Raw genomic sequence first — 17,106 nt, 5'->3', positions numbered from 1 at the left:
CACAATGGGTATGAAACAGGAATGACTTATTGGCACTACAAAAAAAAAAGTTGATGTCGGTACTAGGCTAAGAACTGCGGGCAGTCATGCCTGAATCTAATTACTCTGGACTTTCTTCAGTTCAGGGTCTCTGGGGTTAGTGGCAGCAGCTGTAATGTAGACCCTGAAGCACAGCTGGCAGATGGTACTGTTCTTTTGACTAGGCAAAAGCAGAAGGCCTGGCCAGTCCAGAAGTCTGGAGACTGTACAAAGACAATGAAGATGCCATCATGTGTGTGATTCCTTTTTTGCACTGTTTTGTTGGTGTACATGTATGCTACTGGTAACACAGAAAGGGAAATGCAGTTGAAAGGAAGGAGCCAAAAGCTCAGACAAGCTGCACATGTTCCAATTCCAGAATCAATTTTAGAAATTAGGAAAAAATGAGGAGCAGAGCAAACCAATAAAATTTATCTATGTATGTCTGTCTTTATAGTTGTGTGTCTAATTGAAAATAAAAATTGTTCTACGAAAAGCAAAAATAATAATAAGAAGTGTGAATGGAATGAGGGAAATCTGCTTATCCCTACTGACAGAACATAAGCAGCAACTAAATCCACAGAGTAATTACACCCAAGGTGCATTCAAGTTGCTAAGGCCTCTCATTTACCCATCCAAGGTGAGGAATCATCAGTCCCCAGCCCCAAGCTGGAGAAAAAAATGGCCTCCACATAGTGATGCTCTAGGAATTTCCAGTATTATCTATGGTAAAGACCATCAAGATAATTATTGCTATTGTTGGTTTTCTGAAGGATTACCCCGACAATGAAAATTGATGTGGCAGTGGATCAATCTTTGTTGTGTGTATTATGCTGACCCTGCCTGACACCTAGTTTCAACAACACTAGGAACTGACATTATTAGTTGTTCAGCTCTATCAAACTGGAAATTTCATATTATTAAATTACAGTTGCCATGGAAACAACACCATTCTATGATTTTTCTTTCAAGCAGTATAAGAAAAACTCAGTAACAATATGTATATCAGAGCAAAATGCTTGGCTACACTTTTAGGGAGGCAATGACATTAAAACAAAGAGATCAATAGGAAGAGACACCTGAATTGGCTGTTTAATTTACTAGAATTCTATTTTTAGTTGTAATACTGGCTGTTGTAATACATGGCAGTTTTCCCTTGTGAGGAAAACTATAGTACTTTGCATCACAGTGTACATTGTGAAAGGAAGATGGACCCATTTTCTACACTGAGGCCTGGGTCACACGAGCGAGATGATTCAGGGGGGAAGTGAGGCTTTTTGCTCCAGAGCAAAATGAAGTGCGGTATCACGATCCGACGTTCCCCCGAGGCTCAGGCCGTCAGCCGCCAATCACACGGTGATGGCGAAGTGTGGCAACGAAGCAGTACCGCGTACAGAGGCTTACAAGAAAACATCTGGTGGGACATGGATGGGCGCCGGATACGATGGGATACCAGCGCTTCCATGATCAGATGCCCGTCCGCACCCTGCGTTTTCCGGATAATACTACACTTTCCCAGCTACTTTTTAACTCTGCATCTTCGGCCAGACGCTACGGTTTGGAGACGGGTGCGCAACGCTTGCCAGATGTTGCCATATGATCATGCCCTTTTAATCCGTCTGGCAGTCATGCCTTTCACGCAGCAAATTATCCGTGTGACTGGGACCTGAGATTTCTTTCTCTCCTCCCAGTGGATAGCAGCGTGCCCAGTCCCCAAAATAACTGCAGGCAAGTCACCACAGTATAGCTCCACAGTGTAAAGTTAACAGAATCACAGTGCCACATTGGAGGAGCCCATGTTGTTTTGCCCCAGTTCTTGGGAAAGATAGTGTTGGGATGGAAAACAGATGCAACAAGAGCTTCTCCTGTATAACCTGTATTCTGATGTTACCTTCATGGTACTGAAAGATGGGAGCTCCCGGTCGCCGCCGAAGGCAATGGCGGCCGGGGGCTGGTTTGCCGCCGCGGGGAAGGCAAGACGGTAGCAGCATCCCAGCGCAGAGCGCTGGGACGTGGGGTGGGTGGAGCCGGCCTTGCTAAGCTCGGCTTCGCTCCCCCCCCCGTACCTAATTTGCGGGTGTCTCTGTCAGGCATTGTACCAAAAGAGGGCCACTTCTGGTGTGACAATCAAGCCACAGTGCACGTGATAAATACAGTACCATCCAAATCCGCACAGGCAATAGGTTTGGCCCTCGCCCCTTCGACTCGGAAAACATACATGATGGCGGGTCAACCATTTGTCACCTTTAGGCACGAAGCGGGGATTGTGGCCTATTTTGCCCATTCCAGTGTCCCAACTCATGCATTTTGGTCTAATTGAAGCAGAAGGGCTTGTCAGTTCGCACTTAAGGGGTAAGCTGGCTGCCCTTGTCTTCGCAGTTAAAGCGGTGGGGCATGAGGATAGGACAAATGATTTCCGTGTCGAAAAGATTTTGGACGGGTGGTCCCGCGAAGCAGGACAAAAAAGTCAATTTAGGTCATTGAATCGGAGAGCACTTAATCGATTGGGGTGGGGTGGGTTCCGCTTCGGGACCCATTCATTTAGGATTGGAGCTGCTTCCACGGCGGCCGCTATGGGGAATTCAGGTGAATACATACAAGACATTGGACAAGGGAGATCCCATAGTCTTAAGGGGTATGTACGCCAGCGCAAGTTTGAGTTGAACACGTTCTAAAACAATTCTTTTTCAGGTGCTGTAGGCCGGCAGGAACGAAGGAGAGTCGTTATCTGCGGCCACAGTATGAATTTTTTGGGCCGCTCAGCAGGCAAAGAGGACGACGTGTGGTTCTCAGTTGGGGCTGAGTGAGTCGGCATTGGTCGAATGGTGGGGAAGGAAGGGCATGATTGGCCCAGGTTACTTCCCCTGTTGTTTGAGGAATGGCGAGGGCCGCCTCCTGATATTTTACTGGTGCACCGGGGTGCAATGATCTCGGCCTGATGAAGAGCAAGGCCCTGGTTATCCAGGCCACAGAAGACCTGAAACTGATACGGGCACCTGGGTGCAATGATCTCGGCCTGAGGAAGGGCAAGGCCCTGGTTATCCAGGCCACAGAAGACCTGAAACTGATACGGGCGAGATGGCCCAGGGTGCAGGTAGGCCCTGGTTATCCAGGCCACAGAAGACCTGAAACTGATACGGGCGAGATGGCCCAGGGTGCAGGTAGGCCCTGGTTGTCCAGGCCACAGAAGACCTGAAACTGATACGGGCGAGATGGCCCAGGGTGCAGGTAATTCAGTAGGCAATCTGGCCATGGCACGTTTGGCACAACCTGGGGGATCCCAGATGCATGGACCGGGCTCGTCGCAAGGTGAACAGACAAATCCATAAGGTGGCTGAGGGGGGTCTGGGCCAATATCTACAGCAATCTGGAATAGTGGTCGGGATGGCGGACCTCTACAGGGAGGATGGTATTCACTTGTCACACAAGGGCAACAAGTTATTAGTAGAGGACATCCGGCAAGGGACAAGTGCTGCCTTAGGTGGTTAGGTGTCCGCGTCAGCCAAAGCAGAGGCTTGGCTTTGTGAGTGGCAGAATAGGGCAGAGATAAGGAAGCGGAAAATGGTGAGCACCTTAAGCTGTCCCGTGTTTTGGGAACTGGGGGTCTTCAGGAACAGCCTGCGGGCTATTAAGGCCCTGGGTGGTGAATGAAGATCCCCTCTGGGAGCCTCTTGGGTAAGCTCCTCTCTGCAAACTGTAGGGTTTCAGGGGTAGGCGCTCCCGGGAGGCGACCTGTGGCTGGGCTGCTGGTCGCGAGCCAGATTAATGGCCCAAGACCGGGGTTGGTGGCTCGTCCATATATATATCAGACAAGGAGGCTGGTCAGCCTGACACCTGCCTTGTCTGTTCCGCTACCTAGGAAGTGCTCCCTTGCCGGTTGCTGTGAATAAATTGCATATAGTTAATAAAGTGGCCCTTGTTTGATCAAAACTGTTGTCCGTCTGTGGGGGCAAGTGCTACAGTGCTTCCACACTGCCAAGGAAACATAAGGAAGGGGTCACAGACTATTCTCTCATTCTTTTTCTTTCAGCAAAGGGAGGGGAATAAGGGGACAGCAAAAGTCCCCTTTTTTGGCACCGCCGTCTATTTGCAGTCTATTGTATTCTAGTAGGCCTTTGTTATGTTGATTATTTTAAAGTTGTTTTTTGATATTGCAGTTTGGTGGGTAGTTTTGTTTTGGTGACACTTTTAGAACTTTACATATTTCAGTGTGCTGTTTTAGATAATGGTATTCAGGAGCTTACTGAATTTTATCAGATTTTTATAATATTAATTAACTTAATCCATCAGCAACCTTTTCTAGGGTTGCCAACCTCCAGTCAAGGCCTGGAGATTTCCTTGAATTCAGCCAACTCTTGACCAGAGAGGTCAGTTCCCCTGAGAACAAATAGCAGCTTCAGAGGGCAGACTGTATGGTATCACATTTCCACTGGTCGCCCTCCTCTCTCCAAACTATGTCCATCAAAGGTTCCACCCTCAAATCTCCAGGAATTTTCCAACCTAGAGCTGGCAGCCTTACTCCTGAAACCATTCGCCAACTGCCACTATGGCCCTGGTCACACGGTGGGAAATGACATGGCCAAAGTGCGGCTTTTTAGAGCTGCACCAAAAGAGACACGCGACGGCGGGATCAGACAGATCCCCTGAGCCACCACGTAGTTGCTCCCCGGCACAATCATATGCCGGGGGGGGGGAAGCCACGGAAGGGAGAGCGAGGCAGCTGGCTGCGCATGTGTGCGCATGCGCAGTTCGGCCGGGAGCCTCGATTGCTCTTGAAGATGGACGCGCCGGCAATCTCATGGCTGCACTTGCTGCGCCGTTTCAGGTAGGTCCTACCATTTTTAGGTCCTTTTTTTAATGCGCATTTTCGACCTGAAGGGCCGGATCGGGGACGGGTGCGTGCCGCTTCCCAGATGTTGCGGTGTGATCACGCCCATTTGTTGCACCCGTGATCCGTCCCTCTTCCGGGTCTAAACCTCCCGTGTGACCGGGGCCTAAGTTTAGGTATAGCATTTGAATTATATAACTCTCTCCCATCCGGAGAAGATGGTCTATCATCTCGTACTTGGGGAGCCCCAAGAATAGGTAATGGAGGAATAAGAGGTATTCTGTAGGAGGGAGGGAACAGCAAAAATCTCCTCCTTTCTTGTGTCTGCAGAAATCCAGGTGTGATCCAAGCCATAATTCTCTTCATAGAATATAACATGAACTATAGTTATGTGTGGAATTATAAAAATCTAGTTTTGGTCCATTTCAGGGTGTTATGCTCATCCTTCTAATCAAGAGCACAAAATAAGTATGGTTCATATAAACAGAACTTCTGCTTGTTTTTTGATTTCTGCATATATTCCCACCAGAGTGGGTTTTTCTTTTTTCCTTGCTAAATTTGGGTGGTTATGGAAATGGCAGTTATTCACAAGAGCGGGATGAATTTAAATATCCAGTATGAATTGATTGAAAAATCGCTGTATGGTTGGGGGGGGGGAGTAGTTGTGAAAATCCATTCTGCTAAGGTTATACATTGTTGACAGTAATTTTACAATAGGTTTTTGCTGTGTGTAAGCCAAAACCTGACCATAGCACAATGTGTTACAATTTTTGATGCAGTTTAGTACAACATGATAACTATTGTATCTCAGCTCTGCTGTAAACTTGTCAACACAGCACTCAAGTGTTTTCCATCAGGATGTTACTTTACAAAGTATAAAGTTGTCAGCAGCATCTGATGTGCCCAAGGCAACCAGGAAAACAAGAGAGACAGCTGCAAGTACAATATGGAGTAAGGCAAGTAGGCATTCAAATGGCATCGAGTGCCTCAGGGGTTCTAGTGGGTAGAAGTTGGTTTACAGCAGACTGGAGTTGTGGGAAGAGCTACCAATGCAAGCCTGCTACTCAGTTATGATACTTAAGGCATGGTTGATAACTGAATTTCAGAGGATGGCCAACTCACCAAACCTTTGTTAAAACTTTTGTACCAACTAGAGAGGATTAGATCGCCACTTGTATGCCCTTTTGCATTTTGTATTTATTTTAGAACATGACAAACTATGCACAAAATAACAATGATAAGCTTTAAGTTTTGTTAGGCCCCGGTCACACGGGAGGTTTTGGCCCGGAAGAGGGACGGATCGGGGGTGCAGCAAACGGGTGCGATCCCACCACAACATCTGGGAATCAGCACGCACCCATTCCTGATCCGTCCCTTCAGAACGAAAATGCAGTGCAAAAAAGAACCTACTAACTGGTAGGACTTACCTGAAGCACCACAGCAAGCACGGCCGTGAGATCGCCAGCGCGCTTGTCTGCAGGAGCAATCGAGGCTCCCAGCTGAACTGCACATGCGCACACATGTGCAGTTTGGCTGCCTTGCTCTCCTTTCAGTGGCTTCCCCCCGGCATCTGATCATGCCGGGGAGGAACTGTGCGGCGGCTCAGGGGATCTGTGTGATCCTGCCGCCGCGTGTCTCTTTTGGTGCGGCTTTGAAAAGCCTCACTTTGGCCGTACTTCCCCCTCCCCCTGTGTGGCAGGGGCCCTAGATATTGTCAGGTGGCCCAAATAAGAGCTCTGATTCTGTACAAAGACTTCTCTGCATGAGAATCTCTCTCCCCTCTCTCAAGCAAACAGAAATGCCTCCCTGTTGCTTTTCTGGAGTCTCCTATTAGCCCTGCCTTAGTATTAGCCATCTGTAGCTATATCTCTGTCTCTATGTACTAAAAGAAAGAAATGGTTCCTTTGCTAGCTACCAGAAAATTGCCTGGCTGTAGTGGGAGGGAGCCTTTTTATAGATTTGTTGAAAGGGTATAGGATAAGTACTCAGTCTCAGGGGGGAAATAGAAAGAGGGGAAAAAATGGGAAATGGCTTCTTTGCATTCTGGACTTTCAAAATGGCATGGGTTGGCTGAAGAGAGACATGTAACAGGGAAAGGTAGCAGTGCAGGGAAAACAGGTCCTACTCCCTCATTTTGTTTGCTCTTCTGGTTTTCTGTTTTCAGGGAGTTTTATCAGAGGGGAATTTTCCAGAATGTGATCCTCCATCAGGTTTCTTTTACCACTTTGCTACCTTGAACTGCTGCAAGAGTAAACTAGACCTGCATCCCAGACAGTCCTGGTGGTGACAGTTTTGTACTTGGTGTACCCATGAGAAAGTTAAATACCAGTGGGAGAACAAAAGGGAAAGCTAGCTTCAGGAAGATAAGGGGAAGAAAATAGAGGAGTGACTTTGTACTGAAGGAAGCAAATGGGTTTCCTGGTTTAGGACCTGTGTATCTAAGGGAATGTCTTCTCCTGTACAAACCTGAGCTAAGGCCATCTCCTGATCACGGTTGCTAACCTCCAAGTGAGGCCTGGAGTTCTCCTGGGATTACAGCAGATTTCCAGACTACAGGAGATCCATTTCCCTGGAGAAAAGAGCAGTTTGGTCAGGCAGAGTCTAAGGCATCACATCCCTGCTGAGCTCCTTCCCCTCCCCAAGCTCTACTCTCCAATGGTTCCACGTCCAAATCTCCAGGAATTTTCAACCTTGGAGTAGACAGCCCTGTGAATCTTGACACCATTCTCCAAGTGCCACTAAATTTCAGTATTTATTTATTTATTTATTTATTATTTTCAATTTGTATCCCGCCTTGCCAGGGAACTGGTAAGTATGTGGCTGCTAGAGAAAGGGCCTTTCCTAGGTAGCAGTTGCACTGTAGAACTCTCTCCCATCTGGAGAAGATCGTCTATCCTCCCATACTTTTGGAGGTTTGGATGATTTTTCATTTTGCTTGTTGAGCTGCTTATTGCTACCATGTGTGCTTGAATTTATTTGCTGTCTCCTGATTGTATTCCATGTACTGGTTACATGTTAATCAGCTAATTTATTTTTCCAAACTTACTATTTTATAGCCATATATGTGGAGCTGCGGTGGCTCAAGTGGTTAAGACGCTGAACTGCAGGCTGTGGAAGGTCAGTAGTTCAGCAGTTCAAGACCCGGGTGCCGCAAGACGGGGTGAGCTCCTGTCTCTAGTTCCAGCTCCTGCCAACCTAGCAGTTCGAAAGCAAGAAATTGCAAGTAGATAAATAGGTACCACTTCGGTGGGAAGGTAACAGCGTTCCATGCACCTTGGTGTTTAGTCATGCCGGCCACATGACCACAGAAACGTCTTCAGACAGCGCTGGCTCTTCAGCTTTGAAACGGAGATGAGCACCGCAACCCGAGAGTTGGATTCGACTGGCTTTCGAGCAGGGGAACCTTTACCTTTACATATATATATATTGTAAACCACTTTGGGTATGTTTTATAGAAAAGCAGTAAGGAAATATCCTGTCCTTATATATAAAAGCATTTTTGCAACATTCTATGCCTGCCAAGATCAGTTGGCTCTGTGATATGTCAATCACAAGGTGTCTCTATCCACTGGCTGCGTTGCCTGAGTTCTCTCCCACCCACTGCAGCCTAGGCCACTCTTCTATGATTGGGCTAGCATTTCAAGGTCATTTGCATATGGAAGCTGATTGGACTTCACTCCATTTCGCACCTCAAACTCCCCCCCCCGCCAGCAGTCACCCCATTACTGCCACAGATATGTACCTGAGAGTGCTTCAGAGGATGGTGTGCAGGTCCCAGGTTCATGTTATAAAAGCTGCCTGGGGATTATGGACCATTCACAGTCTTTCTACCTTAACATACCTCACAGGGTTGTTGTGCAGATCATACAGGGGAGAGGAGAATGATGTCAGCTGCTTTGGTTCCCACTGCAGGGAAAGACTGCCCTTTCCCTAGGCAGAGGCTGCAGGGGGTGAGGGGAGATGTAAACGTGAAGACAGACAGGCAGATAAAGGTAGGCTGATGATTTCCTGGAAAGGACATAGGGTTGCCAGCTCCAGGTTGGAAACTTCCAGGATATTTTAGGGATGAAGCCTGCTGAGGGTGGGGTCTGAGGAGGAGGAAGAGGGGGACCTCAGACAGATACAATGCCATAGACCCCACCCTCCAAACAAGCTGTTGCTAATCTCCAGGTGACAGCAGGAGAGCTCTTAAAGCTCTGGTGCTAATTCAAAGTGCTGTGGATGTGTTGCGTTCTGATAGGGGACGCTGTGAGTGTAGAAAATGAATGTGGACAGAGTACTGTTTTGGAAAATCTTTAGGAATTGTCCATTTACCATGGGGCACCCATCCAGAGCCTCTGGCATTTTCTCACTCTGCTGGCATCAAAACCAATTTAAGGCAAAATAGAGATATGGAAACTTTCCCATACTCCTTTGCATCAATCTGTCTTTGTTGGCAACCCTAGGCCTGCCAGCACTCTCAGGGTGACTTCACGCCTCCCTATGGAAGCTACCTGGGTAATTTTGGACCAGCCACAGACTTTCTGCCTAACCTACCTTGCAGGGTTGCTGTACAGATCACAAAGCAGAAGAGGAGAATGAAGCAAGCTGCTTTGCTCCCCACCAACGAGAAAGACAGAACTTTGCCTAGGAAGAGGCTGCTGAGAGGGGAGGAGATAAAGTTGCCAACTTTAAATATGGAAATTCCTGGAGATTTGAGGAGTGGAGCCTGGAGAGGTTGGGGTTTTGAAGGGGTGGGACCTCAGACAGGTACACTGCCGTAGACTCCACCCTCCAAACCAGCCATTTTCTCCAGGGGAACCATTGTTGCCAATCTCCAGGTGGGGGCTGGAGATCACTTAGAATTACAACTGCTCAACAGGAGAGGGGAAGGAGTGTTAGAGAATGAACTTGATATTTTGCTTTATGGACTATATTTATTGCTACACACACAATGGACTGTGCACACACACACATAGGCTCAGAAAACTGTACATTTGAAGTCACCTGTTGTATGTAACACATAGAAGGTGCCTGCACAAGCCTTACACGTGTAAATAAGGTTTCAGCTACACAGTTACCAGCCTGGTGAAGAAGCACACACCTCCATTATTGTGAGCAGTAAGAAACAACAGCTTTGAGAAGAGACAGCCCCCATTGCAGAAATAGTTGTAGTCACGTATGACACATCACTGCTTTGTTTCTGCTTTGGTATTTCCTGCCAAATGGACTGGCCAGCTTCAGAGCTGGGTGGGGAGGACCACCGCCTCCTCGGGGAGATCGAGTGGGGGGGGATGGAGGAGACGGAGCTCTTCTCTCCCCCCCCCCACGAGTATCGCGGGTCCCCCTCTTGTTTTTTATAATTCTCTGGTATATGCTCCCTCTAAGCTGTGGAGTCCTGTGAGCAAAAATTGTACTTTGTGAGCTACTGGCATTAAATTTGTGAGTGAGCAATTTGGCTACTGCATAAATTAGTTTGCTCTGGAGCCGTCCTTCCTGAGCTAAGACAAAAATGTGTGAGCTGGAGGCTAAAAAACTGTGAGCTAGTTCACACTAAGTCAGCTTAGAGGGAACACACATTTCTTTGTCCATATGCAGTCACAGGATCATTTACACATGCTAAGTATAATGCAAAGGAAGGACTTGTACTGCAAGGTTTATTTCTTTGTCGACATTCTTTTATTATGTTTTAATATCATATTATTTTTTTCATTGCATATTATAGATGCAATGAAGCCAAGATGGTAAGCAATGATGTCAGTCATTGTTCAGTGAACTCAGGGTTTTTGCTTGCTCCAGAGCTTTCCTTAAACAAATATTTAGCTAATAAATCAAGAGAGCAACATGTAATTATTAGCAAATACAGTCTCATCTATTTATGCACACAAGGTTAAATATAGGGAATAAAACTACAGGGCAGCTGGGAACATAAGCGTGAAAACAGTTATATGCCAGGAAGGAAAAAGACCAGGGGAGCAAGCAATGAAGCACACTTAACAACATAAAAACATCACCCCATAAATCACCATTACTAAGAATATTCCGCAGACTATTGCACCAAGGTTAGTTCCAGTGCAGTGAAATAGAATGAGCAAGCAAACTGCTCTGGCATCATTAGTCAGTGCCATCAATTTGTCACACACACACACACACACACACACACACACTATCTAGGTGGCCATCCACAGATTAGCTTTATTATAACTTTTTAGTTTCAACCATCCTTTATGTATAGCTATCATGAAGCATGAGCAGACGTGTTTTCCTACAATAACTAAAGGAAGAGTCTTCTGGGAAGAATCTTGCTAGTATTTTGAATTTGTGGTTTGGGACAGGAGAGAAACATCTGACTTCTAGATTCCAATGAAATTACTCTACACTACTGTAGGATAATACAACAATTATTACATTTACTGTAGGTATAATTGAAAGCAGAGTATGACTAGTATATTTCTAGCAATCGTATTGATGGGGGAGCAGGGACATGATAGTCTTGTTACCTGAAATCTTTTTTGGTTCATCTAGGATGGCAGTTTTCAGGGCAATTATGGAAAACAGCTTTGTCTAATCCAGGACTAATGGAAACAGCAGACATGATCAAAGCAATTTCTGTACTTACAAAACTGTGATAAACCTAGGGCAAAAACAAACCTGGGCCCCGGTCACACTAGGGGGAAAGGCACGGTTGAAGTGCGGCTTTTTAAAGCCGCAGCAAAAGAGAAGTGCTGCAGCAAAATCAGAGTGATCCCCTGAGCCGCCACGCATATGCTCCCCAGCGTGATCAGATGCAAGGGGGAAGCCACGGGCAGGAGAGCGAGGTGAGACTGATGCGCATGTGTGTGCCTGCGCAGTTTGGCAGGGGACCTCGCATGCTGGCATGCGTCAGCAATGACGTGCGTCAGCAATGACGCGGAGACGGCCGCGTCAGCAATCACATGGCTGCCCGTGCAGCGGATTTTCCGGTAGGTAGTAGTGCTTAGCAGGTTTATTTTAACTCCACATCTTTGGCCGGAAGAGACAGATCGGGGACGGGTGTGCACCGCTTCCCAGATGTTGTGGTGTGATCGCGCCTGCTTGATGCGCCCCTGATCTGTAACTCTTGCGGATCTAATCTTCCCATGTGACTGGGGACTTGAATAATCAAATTAAAACAATCTCAGTCTTTAGGCCATCTCATTCCTGGGTCCTTGACATGAAAACAGCAACTGACTTCTGCCTTGAAACAGTATATACATTATGAATCACAGTGCACAAAATTGATGCCAAGCTGCTTGCATCCCATAATGCTGCTGACATAAAACATCCTGCCACATTCCTCATAGAATGGACCACACATGCTCCGCCTCTCTCCTAAGCGTGTATTCCTGGTGTGGGAGCTTGTGTAAGTGAGGTGCTGAGCTCAGACAAGCCTATTAGTAACACAGTGGCCAAGGATGTTCCATTACAGGCTGAAGAGCCTTTCTTTCTTAATGCTTCTGTATTTAAAACGGGAGTGTACTGAAGTATGTTAATTACAGTCTGTTGTCTCACAGCTTGCAAAGTCCTTGCCTGACTTCAGTGAAAAATGGCCCCCAGCCCAGTGATTCTAGTTCTGTTTCATCCTGATTCATTGCTGGAATGTCTTGGCTGCTTTCCCCCCTTCCCCCGTGTTGCCTTTTGACAGATGATTTTTAGCTGTACTCATAAAAGTATTTACACTTGAGCTGTTCCTTTTACCACAATGGTTGCACATGGAAGGGTTTTTGTTCCAGGGACACGAGATAAACGTATATTTGGAATGTAGCCTAACATTGTGGACGTGCATGCAACAAATCTGAGAGCAGGCTAACAAATGAAATTCTTATGCATCTGCTTTCTCTGAATTCATGCGTCGGCATATGTTAGACCTAGATAAAGGCTGTCACAGAGAAATCTCCAGTACTCAAAACTAGTAGTTGCTATATATATTCATGGTATATTAATAATATTTACTGGTAAAAGTTGTAAATGGTCTGGGACCATCCAACCTGCGGGACCACCTCTACCACCCCCTCACTTCCTTAGATCATCATCGCAGGACCTTCTATAGGTGACTGGCCTGTGAATTGCCTACTTCTCAGCCACCAGGGCAAGGGCCTTTTCAATAGTTGTACCTTCTCACTGGAATCAGCTCCCCTGGGGAAGTTCATGCCCTGCCAGATCATTCAGCATTCCATAAGGAATGTAAGGCTGCTTTGTTCTTGCGTCCTTTTGCTAATATTATGAACTGCGGAGATGGCTACTTGTTTTAATTCTTCAAGCAATATTATTTCAATTAGTTTTATTGTTCTATAGCCAGTTGGGTGTAGTGGTTAGGAGCGTGGACTCCAATCTGGGAGAACCGGGTTTGATTCCCCACTCCTCCACATGCAGCTGCTGGTGTGACCTTGGGTCACTCACAAGTTCTTTCAGAGCTGTTCGCTCATGAGCAGTTTTTGATAGAGCTCTCTCAGCCTCACCTGCCTCACAGGGTGTCTGTTGTTCGGAGGGAAAGGAGTTGTAAGCCGCTCTGAGACTCCTTCGGATAGTGATGGGCAGGGTATGAATCTTCTATTTACTGTTTTATTTGTATTTATATTTTTAAATGTTGTAAGCCACCCAGAGTCCCCTATGGGGGGCATTAAACAAATAAATAAATGAAAGAATGAGGTTTTGAAGAATGAATTGTACAAAATACTTGCAAACGTGATTTTCAAACCATTGAGTACTAAGATCTTGGTTATCATTATTAATAATCAAACAGCCAACAGGGGCCCATATATAGCGGCTATGTGGTGTGAGCTCCCTGATTATATGCATGTTTGGTAATATGTTAGTCAATGCTATCTAAATGTTCCCTATATACAAAAGGAAACAAATGATGGTACAATTTAGAACAAAATTTTTTCAAACAACACATATTGCAAAATGCCCTTTTTAAAATTTGGAATGAAGTGAAAAGTCTTTATGTTAAAATCCCAAGATGGGTTTCACCTATCGAAGCAATTACGAGACCTTTGCTATGCAACTTGGAACAGAAGTACTGTTGCGAAAAATTATTAGATAGCAATAATAAATTAAGAGATATAGAAAATTTACAAAGCCAAGGTATTGAAATTACATGGTTTGAAAAATGGCAAATACTAACTAGATATAAGAAAGATGCAAAGATAGGTTTCTATAAGAAATCCTCGGACATGGATAAAGTATGGCTGAACTCAGGAGAAAAACTCATTAAAAAACTATATAATTTTTAATTGATATTAAGATGCAGGACGATCAGGTAAAAAGTGTTATGAAATTATGGACAAAGGACTTTGGATATGAGTTGAAGCGGGACAAATGGAATAGGATTTGGGAAGCTAATATAAAAATTACTAAATCGGTAACCTTTAAGGAAAATATATACAAAGTAATAAATAGATGGTATTTGTACCCTGGTAGGTTGGCTATATACTCCTCTGTAACGTCAAATTTATGTTGGAAATGCAAACAGAACATGGGCTCATATTTTCACATGTGGTGGACTTGTGGTAAAGCACAAGCTTTCTGACTGATGATACAAAAATACTACAAGAAATTACGTTAACTTCTATACCGATGAAGCCAAACTGTTTCTCTTGAATATGATTCCAGAAAAATTTGGGGAAACAGATAAAATAATTTTGATACATAGCGTGACTGCTGCTAAAATTAGTTACGCGAAATACTGGAAATCAGAAAAAAAATCCCGGAAAGGGAAGAAATGATATATAAACTAATAAATGTGGTTGAAATGAACAAATTAACATTATTTTTAAAAGGGAAAAATGAAAAATGTTTCGAGAATACTTGGTCAAAACTGTATAAATGGATAAAAAATATTACTTGAATGTCTTAATTTGGTACTACAAGCTCGACTGTGGGAAGATTCTTTTATGAAGGAAATGTATATAAGTGAAATATAGTTATGTATAAGGATAAAATAATAAAAAGTGTTTTTTTAAAAAGGAAACAAATGGCTACAACTAAATTAAAGAACTAAAAAGTACACACTAAAACAATCAAGACCCCTCCAGCAGAAACAACCTTACTTCCAACCTGTGAACTTTGTTTCCTTGCAAGGATGTGGCTTGCTCAGTTTTCTCTGAGGAAGAAATGCATCTTTCTGCATCCTCACAATCCTGTGTGTAGAGGGCAGGATTAGACTAGCATTTTGAGACAGTAGACAGCAAAGAAATGCCTGCACTTATTTGGAATTCAATTTGCTTTGTCAGCCAAACAGAATGTAGTCAACCAGTTCCTGTATTTATGTTTCAAGATCTGCTGAATCTTTGAGTAGCTAAATAGTTCTTTAAAGACTCCTCCTTCATTCATTTTGTCTTTTGACTCAAATATGGTTTCCTGACAAACTGCCTGAAATCAAATGACTCAGGATTAGGGATGGGCATGAACCAGGAAAATGGTGGTTCATGTTACTTCCTGGTTCATTTGATTGCACAAACCATGAACTTTCATGAACTTTTCTGTTTCATGAACTGGTTCATGGTTTCTTTGGTTTGGGAGGAGAATAGAACACCCCCTCATGAGTTTGATATGCCAAATGCACAGGGAGTCTTTAGGAGGCTCTCCTCCACCCACCCCCCAAGTTTGGTGAAGATTGGATTTGGGATGTCTGGGTTACAGCCCCCCAAAGCAGGTGCCCCCAGGAAAGCTCAGCTCTAGCTTCAGGTTCAGTCCCTGAAACCACAGCAAGAAACACCTTCCCAGTCAGGAAAGGTGTTTAAAAAATTGTCCCACTTTGTGGGTGTGTGGGGGGGAAGAGTCCCTCAAAGCCTCCCCTAAATCAACCACACAACAAACGATTCTTCTTCTGCTCTCACGATAATTAACTCTTTTCTCTTTGTGCTGCAAAGTGAAAGCAGCTGAGTCAGGGTGTGGTATTATACTAGTATATAATCTACTCCCATAAAGCAGAATGAGAGCTCTGTAGGTTGGCTCCCAGAGCTGCCAATAAAGCTAGGGACAACTGCTTGGGGTGTTCCTAGGGCTCTCCACAAGTACACCCCCAGTGTTGCCTAGGAATTGTATTGGCACCAGGCTGTCTGGAGAACGAACTGCAAAAATGAACCACCGGAACCTGCACAGAAAAAAGGTGATTCATTTTTGGGTTTGGGAATGATGCAACAAAACAAACCAGTTTGATACGAACCCCAAACCAGCCCTGTTCGTGCCCAAACCATGGTTCATTTTTCAGTTTATGCCAATTTCTACTCAGGATAGTATCAATACATGAGAGTATATTAGTTTACCTAACCATTTTGCTAGACTTTTCCAGTCATTCTTTCAGTATGTGGCCCCATGATTCCCACATCTTAAATCTGAAGAGCTAAATGATACAAATAGAATAATAAATGAAATAATTGACAATTTTGTGTCCCATACTGATGCCTTAGAAACTACCACCTAAGGAGGACCATCTTTGCAATAACTGGCCATTTCAGCCTTCTGAAGCCCTGTCCAAGCCCTAATCGATGGCGCCCTGAACCTGCGATACCTCCCCCTTCTTGGTGGAGGGGGAAGAACACTACGAGATCTCTGAGATTTTGGACTCTAAACTGAAGCGTGGGTGCTTGTACTATCTTGTAGAATGGGTGCATTTTGGTCCCCAACACCGGGAATGGGTGGAAGCAAGAAATATTCAAACCCCTGACCTCTTGAGGGAATTCCATAGACGTCTCCTGGGGAAACCGGGAGGTCTCCCGGGCATTCCGGGTAGAGGCTGATTTGGTTTTGGGGGAGCAGAATGTCAGCTAGCTGCCATGCTTTCTTTGTTTACCTTCATCCCTGAACCTTGTGCACGCACGCATGTTTGCTTTGCTTTACTGCCATGGGTAACAAGGGAGGCTCGCTTTCATCCGTGAGTACTAGCTCAGCCAGACAGCGCTATCAGCGCAACCTTGACGAGAAGGGAGGGCTTGAGTTCCACTATCGGTGTGAATATTTCTGCTCTCAGGGGGTGGGGAGAGTCTCCCATTCATGATGTAATGTCCCACTGGGAGAATTCCTACACAAGTGCTTGAAGTTCATTTGCTTAGCTAGTTGAAGCATCAGAGTATATGTAGCAAGTCCCTTGCACTAATCATCTATATATCTAATACCGAAGTAGCCCCCTCTGTGCGGATATCTAAATCAGCACAGAGGGGGCACTTGGGGGGGAGGGAGTTTTGTGCACACATGGGGCGGTCCCCAGGTGTGCACAAAAATCTAAAAAGAGCCGGAAAAAGGGGAGGGTCGGCTAAACC

The sequence above is a fragment of the Gekko japonicus genome, unplaced genomic scaffold, assembly GCF_001447785.1.
Source record: "Gekko japonicus isolate JY-2015 unplaced genomic scaffold, Gekko_japonicus_V1.1 scaffold301, whole genome shotgun sequence".
NCBI classification, from domain to species: domain Eukaryota; kingdom Metazoa; phylum Chordata; class Lepidosauria; order Squamata; family Gekkonidae; genus Gekko; species Gekko japonicus.
This window is presented reverse-complemented; position numbering follows the sequence as displayed.